Raw genomic sequence first — 12,010 nt, forward strand, 5'->3', positions numbered from 1 at the left:
GTATGTCCTGGGCTCAGTTATAACAGGGTTATACATTATATTTAAAGACATTTCATGAACAGTTGAGGATAATTTGTTATAGACGTATATAATAGTTACAGACCAGATTAAAAAGTGAGACGGCTGAATTCTTGAAAGAACTTAGACTGGTGGTGGCTGAAGTCTTTGAGTCTCTGGTAGATTGTTTCAGTTGCGAGGTGCACGGTAAGAGGAGGAGCGACAGGATTGTTTGTTAAATTTTGGGACTGTGAACACTATCTTGGCGTCAGATCTCAGGTGATAAATACTGCATGTGGTAGGGGTGAGGCGTATAGGCGGGTAGCTTGCCCAGAAAGTAATGAAAGTAAGACAGGAAACATGAACTTTGTGCCTAGGCTTTTATCCTCTGAGAAGTAATACACAGACAGTGAGTCTTAGAAGTGGTGTGCTGTACCTTCTTCTACCTTTTGGTTGTTCCCTGTTTTGCATTTTATGGTGTGGCCATACCAATGGGAATTGGCACCCTAAAAAAATTAAAGAGATTTTATGTATATATTCCCTTTTTGTATTTTTCTTTTTTGGACAGATTTTAATGCAAAGATTGGTGCCCAGCAGAAAGACGAAGCGTCAGTTGGTAAGTGTGGTTACGGCAACAGTAATGAACGTGGCGACAGACTGGTAGCATTTGCATAATGTGAAAACGTCTACAGCATGAGTTCATTCTTCATGAAGAATCCAAATAGAAAATGGACATGGAATTGACCCAATGCAATTAAGAATAAACTGAAACTCTAAGCTAACAACTGATTAAAAAGAAGATAATCACCCTCAAGAATAACAGCAGAGAATTTTAAGTAGAGCTAGAAAAAAATTGCTTCTGCTTGCTCAATGTATGGAGCCACTTTTACAAAGAATTCTGAAAACTTATGAAGATTGTAGTTGAAAGCGCAGGGACAAAAATGGCCGATTCGCTAAGAAAATATCAAATGAGACAAAGCAGTTACTGGGACAACAAAAAAAAGAAACTTGTCAAGATGCAAGAATTGAATATGCGATCGTGCAAGACGATTTTCAAATATATAACTGAAGATGTAAGCAAGTCTTCTTCACCATATCCTAGTTTAATAATGGAAGATAAGAAAATCTTAAAGGTTACGAAGCAGCGACTTCTGATTCGGAAGAAGTAAATCATTGCACTCCCAACAAGACGATGGATCAACAATAAAAGACCGTGCATCATAAAGCGAGTTGAGGACTTCTACATGAAATTGTAAAAATGAAAAAAGTGCGCAATGCTAAAGACCATATACAGAACAATACAGGATAATGTGCACGATAGGGTACTCTTAGGACGAACCCTGGATATTATACCATAATGTAAGGACAAGTGCTGGGTGTGGCATCCTGGTGGGTTAACCAACAAATGGAGAAAATTTGAAGGTATGATACACAATCTATCCAGAAACCATGGCAAACAAATCACCCCAAGCAGTACCTAATGCCCTTTAGATAAAGCAGGAAAACATGTAGCAAGCATGAACTCACTGTTGTGCTGCAACGTCCATGTATTTCCAAAATCCAGGTGTTCTTTAGTGTGTCTCCATCATGAAGATACAGGATAAAAGGATAATCAAAGAGCAACAGAGCTCTACTGAGAGAATCCAGAATAAAGAAGCGCTTCTTGAAATGTGTTGGTTGGGCCAAGCCCTGGCTATTTTTTGTCCTATGACCATGAAATAATGTTTATGAAAAATGCACTTTCCGCATCATGATTATTTTTTTATATTCTGGATGCTCTCAGTAGTGCTCTGTTGCTCTTTGATTATCCTTGTATCCTACATGAATTTGTATCAGGAATGCTGGTCATAATCAAGCAGAGAGGGTGAGAAGAAACCACCAATGATGTTACCATGTATCCTTCCAGAAGTAGTAGCAAAAGCAGAAAAAAATCCATGAAAAATGGTAAAGCTCCTGGGGAAGATGAAATTACAACTGAAATCTTGAACAAAGCTGGGGAAGTAGAGCAAATCCTTGCGAAACTCTTTCCATTGTTCTGGGATTTTCCTGTTCTATAAGCAAAATGTAGAGATGCCAAGGTTATCCTCTTCCACAAGAAAGGAGAGTTGAAGAACTATAGACTAATCAGTCTTCTACCAATCACATACAAGATTTTTTTACAAAGATGCTCGCTAATTGTCTGCTACAGACCCTGGACTGCGCCCAGCCTAGAGAACAAGCGGGTTTTCACAGTGGATGCATGATAATGGACCACATCCAAGTGTTACAAGAAGGGATTTCCCAAAGTAATGAATATGATCTACCACTCGGTTTAGGATTTGAGGATTACAAAAAACATATGCTTCTGTGTACACCTCCATGGTTTTAAATGCATTTGAAGACTGTGCTGAAGAAGCTGTTGAGACAAATTTTGTCCCTCCTTCCGGTCTTGTCTCTTGTGATCTCACAATCTCTCATTAATACGACACAACAAGGTGTACATTCATTATTATCAGGGATATTTACAAGAATACCACATAAACCGTTAGATTACATGAAGATATCAGCAAGGTGAGGATCAATGATGGAGAGCGACATGGAGCCCACGTTACCAAAACTTTTCACAGGAACACAGGAATTGTTCGAGACCTTGCCTTCAGAATAAACCGGAATCGAAATAAAAGGTGAATACTTGTCACTTACGTTTAGCACATGATATTGTTAATTTTTTTTACACGAGTCCAGAAGACCTCCAGCAACAAATCTGAGAACTCCATGAAACCGGTAAGAAAGTTGGCCTCCATATGAACCTCAGCAAGACCCAGTGTGATCAACAAATGTGTGAACTCTGCAAAGATTGAAATCAATGGAGTACAAGAAGTTTAAGACTGTCTACCTTGGCCAGCAAAGAGATAGGAAAACATAATGAATAGGTTCGAAACCAAACAAGTCTGACATCACACGGGTGAAGAAATTAAAATGACAGTGGACCGGACATATCGTAAAAAGAAATAACCATTGTGGGACTGGATTCCAAGGGAGATTAAGAGGCCAAAGCGACAGTCAAAGGTGAGACGGGAGAATGAAATCAGAAAACTTGTTGGAGCAACATAGAGATGAGTGGGACAACTGGAAGATCTTTGGGGATGCCTACATCCAGCAGTGGATCGATAAGGGACGTGTGTGTCGAAATAAACCTATGGATTGTCTGTAACTGCCTAAGTAAGAATGATGTGACATTTGACCTTTTGTCAATGTTAATTTTGAAGAGACAATCTCAATTTGTTAAATCCAACCATTTGAATTGATTTATTTTGATAATGCTAGTCCAAAATAGTGGAGCCCCCTCCACTTCTGCTTGTGTCCCTGGGAACTGCTGGTGATTGCTCCCCCCCCCCACTACCCCCAAACGACCACATGGTCACAATGCCGAAAGACTGGAGGAAATGGAGTGCTGCCAATCTTCCATCCCCGAAAAGGTTAACGTCAAAATGTGACATTTTGCTTCTTGTGTAAAAATTAGATTCCTTTTTGGGGTCCATTTAATATATTATTTTATCTAGTCATTATTGTTCTTCCCCCAGATCTCGTTAAACTAATTGTGCTGCCAGCACAAGCCACCAAAAGGAAAGTCTGGGTCAACCATTTTCAAACAGTCTTTTCACAATAATTACCTAATGCCCCATTAATAGTCTTTTTTTAAATACCTACTCAAAGTTTTAGTTTGGGGAAGACTTTTTTTAAGATTTGTCTCAAGTATTCACAATTTTATTTCTGCAATGTCTAAACCTCTGAAACTTATTCTATAAAAAATACATTTTGTACACAAATCAGAAACTGGGCAAAAACGTTGATGTTGGAACTTACTTTTGAAGCCTAAACTATTCCCTGATAAAGTGAGATCCAATGTCTGCTATTTTCTTACTCCTAAAAATGAAGCTTGGTGAAAAGTAAAAGGGCACAATAACAAAGTAATTATTTATATTTCCATTTAAATCCACAAAGTGCTTTTTAGTGCTGCTTGAATTATACCAGGAGTTGTGGCGTCTTCATGTTCTAAAACTTGACAATGCATACCTGTATTATACTTACATATTTAGTTCATGTATCTGTGCCAGGGTTTCTAGTGATAAGCGCAATGATCAAAACAATATGCCGGTTTAGCAACTAACCGTACCCCTATTCGTTTCCCCTTTTGTTGGCAAATAAAAATATCACTTGTAAGCACATTCACATCTCGGACAGGTCTGCAACCCTGCTTTTCACCATGATCTTCTAGCATACAATGCTTCCACTGCAGCCTAGGATTCTGGGAAATGACATGAAAATGAGCACACCCTGTCTCCTTTTTGTTAGAAACTGAGCAGAGATATTCGACGTTGGTCACCAGTGCAGAATGAGCTGCTGATGTGTTGCCTTGATCCCTATGTTTAACTTCGGCTTCAAGATTCAGTGTATATATTTCCTTTTACATTTCCAAATGTTACAATGTGTGCTTTGAATGTTTGCAGAAACATGTTTACTGTACTAATCTTTGTTATATTGTTAAATTCTTTTGATGGGGAGAGAGGGAGGAAATCCCCCTCATTCTAGTAGATTAAGAGGTATGTTACAAAGTTATGGCTCTGATTTAGTAGTCGAAAAGGAATACATCTATATTTTAAGAGGTACAATTAAGATGACTGCCTCTGATCTCAGGAAGAAATTGTTTTATGCTTGTACACACTGGCATACAGAACTGGGCTAATTTATTTATCCTCTGCTTTCTTACTCTCATGCATGCTATTATGCCTTTCTCCAGGATTAAACTCTTTCCTCCTTCCCTACCACCTGAATAATCACCTTTTCCCCTTGGACGATGATGCACGGTTGAAAAGCAACGATGTACAACGGTGGAGCAGTTCGTACGCAAGGGAGTTCTCTCCTTCAGGCCAATGGTACAGTGGCTTCTCCAGACCTGGCAAGTGCCACTCAATTTGAGTGTGTCTAACTCATTGAAAGGCAATGACTCTCATATTTGCCATCACTACTCTCTGACTTCAGCAAATTTTCACAATGATGTCTTAATTTTTTTTTTTTAATTTAAATGTTAAACAGTTTGTCCATAGTGTGCTAGTAAAATGTTAGAAGGTACTCAATCCCCATCCCATTTTGACTGCCAAAACATTTATTTCTTTATTTTTAACAAGTCGATCTTACTTTGCTTCTTGTCATCCCGGCTACATACTTAATTATCATTCAGTAGATATCTACTTTGGAGAAATATAGATAAAAAATAAAAAACTTTCATATACATATCCTATACAGTTACCCCTAAATGGTAATTTTATAAAACTACTCTGAAGTAGAGTTGTGCAATATAAAAATTGTCACCATAATACCGATACTAAGAAATTTATTGCAATAAATTTGTTAAAATAAAAGTCTGAAAATGTTCTAGTAAATCTAGATAAAATGTGTTCTCAAAAGAAATACATTTTCTTTACATTTATTAGAACAGAGACCTTCATTCCCAAACCCTTTCCATGTCTGCACTTCACCTTTTCTCACCTACACGGCTCGCATCACCCAAACCCCACATACCGCCTCCATTTAATAACACTTTTCACTTATAAAATGTTAAAAATATATTGAACAGATTTGTCAACTATCAAGAATTGTCAAAAAAATCTGTTTTTAATATTTTTTAAAGGGTTAGAGTGTGGAGTTCAGGCATGGAAGGGGGGTTTAAGATCCCGGGGGAAAAAGAGGAAGGGGTTAAGTCTCCTGGGGGTGAAGTGGGGGTTGGAGAGTAAGGGCTTAAGGGTCCCCACGAGAGGGTGGGGAAGGGGTTAACAAAAGGAAAGTGCGGAGTTCCTACCTTTCACTGCTGCTTCTGCTCTCATATGCTGCCTGAAGCTCTTCCCGCTCCCTCTGAGTAAGCATTCAAAATCAGGGGAACACTGGTGGGGGGCGGGGGAGAGAGAGAGAAACACACACACAAGAACACATTGGCAGCTTCAAAACGTCTCTCACTGCACCGGTATCCCAAAATATCGCGATAACAGGTAAACTCCTATATTGGCACACCGGGAGATTCTGTTATCGCAATATTTCGATACATCGGTATATCGTCCAACCCTACTGTGAAGCTTGGGTTCGATCATAGCAATTCTCTAATTGGTGTTCTTTCTTTTATTGCATATGAGCCTGGAACGTGTGTGTGTGTGTGTCCAATAAAAAATATCACCCGTGACCACATTCGCATGTCTTAGACAGGTCTGCAACCCTGCCTTATAACCATTATCACCTCGCATACAGTGCTCCCACTGCAGCAAGGGATTCTGAAAAATGACATGCTAATGAGCACACAGTGTGTCACCTTTGCCTGGAATATCCATGTGCATGTCTTTTCCCAGAATCCTTTGCTGCAGTGGGAGCACTGTATGCGAGGTGATAATGGTTGAAAGGCAGGGTTGCAGACCTGTCTGACGTGAATGTGCTCACAAGTGATATTCTTTATTGGCTATATGCTAACGTTGGAGGTTTTCTGTCGCCTTTTTCACCCACCAAAACTTAAAATGTATGATATATATATATTACATTTAGTTCTTAATCTAAGTAAGCAAAGGAAGTATATTATTTTTTTAAAGAAAGGGTCGTATATGCTTACAACAGGCTTCTAGCAAAACTGGCACGGTGAACATGTAATAAAAGATGTATTATTGCTTCGGAAAAGTGTAAAAGAATCCCAAACTAGGGATTACTGCCTTGGATCATATCTAGAATTTTATTGTATAAGAAACTCGCAAATGAGATTGGCTTAACTTGAGTCTTGGTCATTTTTGTTTGAGGTGTACAGATGAAACCATAGACATTTTGAAAAGCATGTATCAAATTCTTTAAGTATTTTTACTATAATGTCTTCACCATGCTTCACTTTAACCACATTTTTCTTTTCCACTTCCGTGTGCTGAATTCACTTACTCGACAAACTACTTGTTCCATATGCATCTGTTCTTACTTCCTCTACATTAACCAGTAGTCCTTTTCTGTGTTGGGTGTTTTTTTTTGTTTTTTTTAAAAGCTGTCATTGTGAGTTTTATTAGCACTAATTATGTGTGCTAAAAGGCACTTCAGTATTTGGATCACAAGGAGGTTATGTAACTGACCATTAATAATCATTGTTGATATGGGCATACGTGTAGCCTGAACCGTTTGACATGAAAAATATGAAATGTGGTAATATATTATTACATCTTGGGTATAAGTTTCCGTAGAGGTTATAACCCCCTGGCATCTCACCACTTGCTGTACATTTATATGCCTGAGATGGATGGACCTTCCCCTTTCATGCCCTAAAAACTGAAACTCCCTATAAATGTATTTGGCCAGCCAAGCAGATTCCACTTCCTAGTGACAACTCAGCTCTTTCTTTTACAAAGCCTTTGGTATCTGCGTTATCTTGGCATCTATATTTAACCCCTTCCAACCTCCCTTCTCTCGTTATTCAGAACAAGAATGGCTGAGGCACGAGTTTGATAAGTTAACTTTTTATCCTGAAAGATGCAATAGAGCACAATGCAAACCAGGCCCAGCGTACCCGCTGTTCTATTTCTGTAAATTCTCTTGCACTCCTTCCTCATGTTGAATGTTCACATTTCCTGTCATCTTTTTCTTACATTGCTTGCGCATCCCTGAACTACAACATTCTTAAAAACCGGTTTTACCACCTTCATTGCTATGCAAGTCTCTGTTACTCAGTAATAGTTCTAACTGTGCTTGACTAACAGTTAAATGTATGCCAAGTAATTCAGCCCTAATGTTTGCCGAACCATAGCCGTCACATGACGGATTTTGAATATATTTTTATCCACATAGCATAATTATACACTCACTAATAGATACATTGAGAGAAACTGTATATAACAAGCTGTATGATATACGGCACCAAAATGATCAGAGTCATATAAGCGCACACAAAAAAAATCGATTGTGGTGCTTGAGGCCAGAGGAGAGATTGTGTGTGTGTGTGTGTGTGTGTGTGTGTGTGTGTGTGTGTACACACACACAATGTAGTGCTTGAGGCCAGAGGAGAGATTGTGTGTGTGTGTGTGTGTGTGTGTGTGTACACACACACAATGTAGTGGGTTTGGATTTTGAGTTTCCGAAGACTTTATATGTATACGTGTGTATATGTATGGATATGCACACTTGCACACATACATCTCATTTGTGCCTATAAAGGTAAAAGACCATATTTGGAGAAACCACTCCCTTAAAGGAGCAATCAAACAGGTTTTTTTTTGTTTGTTTGTTTTTTTTCACATTTCTAGATACAGGATTGAAGCAAGGAGTCTCCAGAGCTGAACCCCTTACGTTTCAGCTCTGGGTCCCACTACTTTCAGATATACCTCTGAAAGGGGTGCTGTGCTATCTCTCTGCAGTTTTGTGTAGTTTAAAGCTCCCGCTACACATGGGTCAATAGAAAGCCGCACGGAGTGACGTCCCAGCTTCCTACTGACCCTCAGGGCACAGGAGCTTCGAAAATCCATCATAATGTGAACCCTGTAGTGCAGAGGTGGGCAAACCTGTCGCCAATCGCCACAAGTGGCGAATCGGCCATGAAAGTGGCAAATGTGAGTTTGCCAGCTCCCGCAGTAAAATAAACTTTTTTTCCTGACGGCGTGTGCTGGTTTCCGCTTTCTGTATGAGTCAACAAAGTGAAGCAGCCTATTTTGATCTGGTTCAATACTGATTGGCCGGCGAAGCCGGCCAATTCAGTCAAACAGCAATTCTACTTGTTGCCAAGTAGAACAAAGAAAAACCAGTCAAACAAATATATAAGGGAATCAGCAAGTGCACTGTAAAAAATGCACTTAAAAAAGAAGGGTTAACTCAGAAGAACCCCTGATGGGGGATACCGAGCAGAGCACCCCGCCTAACGCCCACTGGGAGGCAAACTCCGAAACCGTCCCAGCGGACTCGGCGTACGTGAACTCTGCCCGAATACGGGAGTGCACCAGCGCCCGGAACACTGCCACGATGTTCGTTGGGACCCCCTTCTCCAAACGCTGCTTCCTGGTCTTGTAAATGGCTACCTTAGCCACTGCCAGGAGCAGGTTAACTAGGAGATCCCTAGGCTTATTGTCTCGGGACACTGGGCACCCAAAAATAAAATGATGAGGGGAAAAACCCAGCCAGAACTGCAGAAGAAGGCTCCTCAAGGTGGATAAGAGGGGCTGCAGTCTGGCGCAGCTCAGATAAATGTGGAATACGGACTCCCGCTCGCCACAGAAGGGACAGGCGGCGGGGGAGTCCGTGAAGTGTGCCAAATACTCTCCTGTGCTCAGTGCACCGTGGAGGACCCTCCAACTCAAATCCCCGGCGGGACGGGGAACCAAAGCTGAATAGAGCTCTCTCCACCGGGGTCTCTCGTCCTCGTTCCCAAAAAATACCCGCCTCCAGATGGTATCTGGGCGGGTGACAAGGGCGAGGTAGTGCACTATATGGAGCACCAGAGAATACAGGACTTTCCTCGGCATGCCGCGAAAACATGCCGGGGACATATCCCCCAACCTGCTGAGGTTTGGGGAGATAGGAACTCGAGGGGGTTGCCTTGGTTTGGGTTCTACGCAAAGATTCGGAGAGCTGAAGTTGATAGGTTGACAAGGCTCTCCGGTCTGCAAAACCCCCTCGATGAAGGTGCGTGAGTCGGGGTGGATGGCATCTTTAATCTCCTGGATCAAACGACGAGGGACGCGGGCAGTAAGCAGACCCATACGGGGCGCGAGCTCCTCTGCTCCTACCCAGTCTCGCCGCTCATAGTCCAGGAGATCCCCGACTCTGGTCACCTGCGCCAGGATTAGCCGGCGGCAAATAGAGGGTGAATCCAACATCCGAGCCCCCACTGCCGGATTATACAGCAGGGGCTCAGCGAGGAAATCAACCCCCGCCGCCCGTTCCTTCCTGGTCGCGGAGACCAGTTTCCAGGCCTTCAGTAAGTCCCGGTAGTATGCCGGCAGCACCGAGAGGTCTCTACCTAAACCCTCAGGCCTGATGATAAACAGTTGCCGGTCATACCTCATATTGCGCAGCTGGCGAAAGAAACTGGTTGCCAGCTGGCACCACTGCGGAGACGGATCTGCGAATAGGTATCTCTGCAGGTACTGGAGGCGGAAAGTGTGTAACTGGGAGCGGACACACACCACTCCCTGTCCACCCTCCTCCAAAGGGAGACACGCAACTCCCGCAGAGACCCAATGCTTCCCCATCCAGAGGAAATCCATCAACCTCCTCTGGATCTTGTTGATAAATTCGGGGGGCGGACCCATGGCTATCAGCCGGTGCCAAAGCTGACTGGCCACCAGCTGATTGATCACCAGGGTCCTTCCTCTAAGGGAAAGCATTCTCGACAGATACACCCATGACCCCAGACGAGCAATGACCCGTTCTTCAAGATCACTGAAGTTTTCTGGGGCCGGGTCCTCCGCAGCAGACAGGTAGACTCCCAGATACTTGAGAGTATCGCTCTCCCACGAGACATTCCGAAACGTGGGGGGCAAAGAGTCCACCTGTAAGGGACCCACCAACATGCCGGAGCACTTGGACCAGTTGATCCGAGCAGAAGAGGCCGCGGTGTAGACCTCTTGGCACGCTTGTGCCCGCTCTAGATCATCTAGGTCCTGGGCCACAAAGAGCACGTCATCGGCATAAGCCGACAGGACTACTCGCATGTCGGGCTCCCGCAGCACCAGCCCGGTGAGCCTCCTCCTCAGTAGGCAGAGGAAGGGCTCAATGGCCAGCGCGTACAGTTGCCCAGACAGGGGGCACCCTTGACGTACTCCCCGACCAAACACAAAAGGTGCCGTCAGGGACCAGTTGATCTTCACCAGACACTCTGCAGAGGCGTACAGCATCTGGAGAAAGCCCACAAATTGTGGGCCGAAGCCAAACGCCCGCAGGGTCTCCATAAGGTAACGGTGATCCACTCTGTCAAATGCCTTCTCCTGATCTAGGGACAGGAAGGCGAGTGACAGACCAGTCCTCTGCGCGTAGTGCATCAGGTCCCGGACCAGAAAAATGTTGTCATGAATGCTCCGGCCTGGGACAGTATAGGACTGGTCGGGGTGAATCACCTCTGCCAGCACGGACTTGAGCCTCAGCGAAAGCGCTTTGGCTACGATCTTATAGTCCGTGCTGAGCAGTGAGACCGGTCGCCAATTAGAGATCTGACGGAGATCCCCCTTCTTCGGCAGCAAAGACAGTATTGCCCGCCGACACGAAAGTGGCATCTCACCGATCTCCAGGGCTTCGGCTAGGACCTCGGTGAAATCAGGTCCCAGCATCTCCCAGAAAAACTGGAAGAACTCCACAGTCAGCCCGTCTAGCCCCGGCGCTTTTCCGTGGGACATGAGACTTAGGGCTTCAGAGAGCTCGGCCAGAGTCAAAGGTAACTCAAGCGGCTCCCTTCCATCCTCACTGACCGTGGGAAGCCCCTCTAATAAGACCCTACATTTATCTGGCTGGATGGACTCCGGAGAGAAAAGATCTACATAGAATCTTCGGGTTCTGTCCCGGATGCTCTCCGGGTCAGTCAGAGGGGTACCGTCCTCTGCCAACAGGCATGTGATATGTCTACGGTTTCCCCTCTTTTCTCCAGCGCGTAGAAGAGGCGCGACCCGCGATCCATCTCTCGAAGGAAGTTGATACGGGATCGCACATACGCCCCCCGAGCTCTCCGATCTTCCAAGTCCCGGAGAGTGCACTTCCTCTCTACGTACATACTCTGCAGGTATTGGTCTCCTGCCACAGACAGCCGCTTCTCGAGATCGAGCACCTCCTCCCTGAGGGCCTCGATCTCAGCATCGCGCCGCCTGCTGGCACCTTTTGTGTACTCCTGACACACGAGGCGCAGATGAACCTTGCCCACGTCCCACCACTGCTCTAACGTGGCAAAGTCTGACCTGCAACCTCTCCAGGCCATCCAAAAGTCTCGGACCGTCGTCGCAAACCCCTTGTCCTCCAACAACGTATTGTTGAAGTGCCAATATGC

General features: G+C 43.9%; 1 protein-coding gene across 17 annotated transcripts in view; it reads left to right on the top strand.

The window, feature by feature from the left end:
* TAOK3 (TAO kinase 3) overlaps positions 1 to 12,010 on the top strand; it is a 159,737-nt gene that overhangs the window by 36,746 nt on the left and 110,981 nt on the right. For 6 of the 17 annotated variants that reach the window (XR_012787695.1, XR_012787697.1, XM_075568074.1 and 3 more), the window contains 2 exons: positions 566 to 613; positions 4,778 to 4,936. The exons of 2 other annotated variants lie outside the window; for them this stretch is intronic. The gene's annotated coding sequence lies outside the window, so the exon portion shown is untranslated. 9 more of the 17 variants (XM_075568084.1, XM_075568082.1, XM_075568083.1 and 6 more) reach the window with 6 other exon arrangements.

The sequence above is a fragment of the Ascaphus truei genome, chromosome 13, assembly GCF_040206685.1.
Source record: "Ascaphus truei isolate aAscTru1 chromosome 13, aAscTru1.hap1, whole genome shotgun sequence".
NCBI classification, from domain to species: domain Eukaryota; kingdom Metazoa; phylum Chordata; class Amphibia; order Anura; family Ascaphidae; genus Ascaphus; species Ascaphus truei.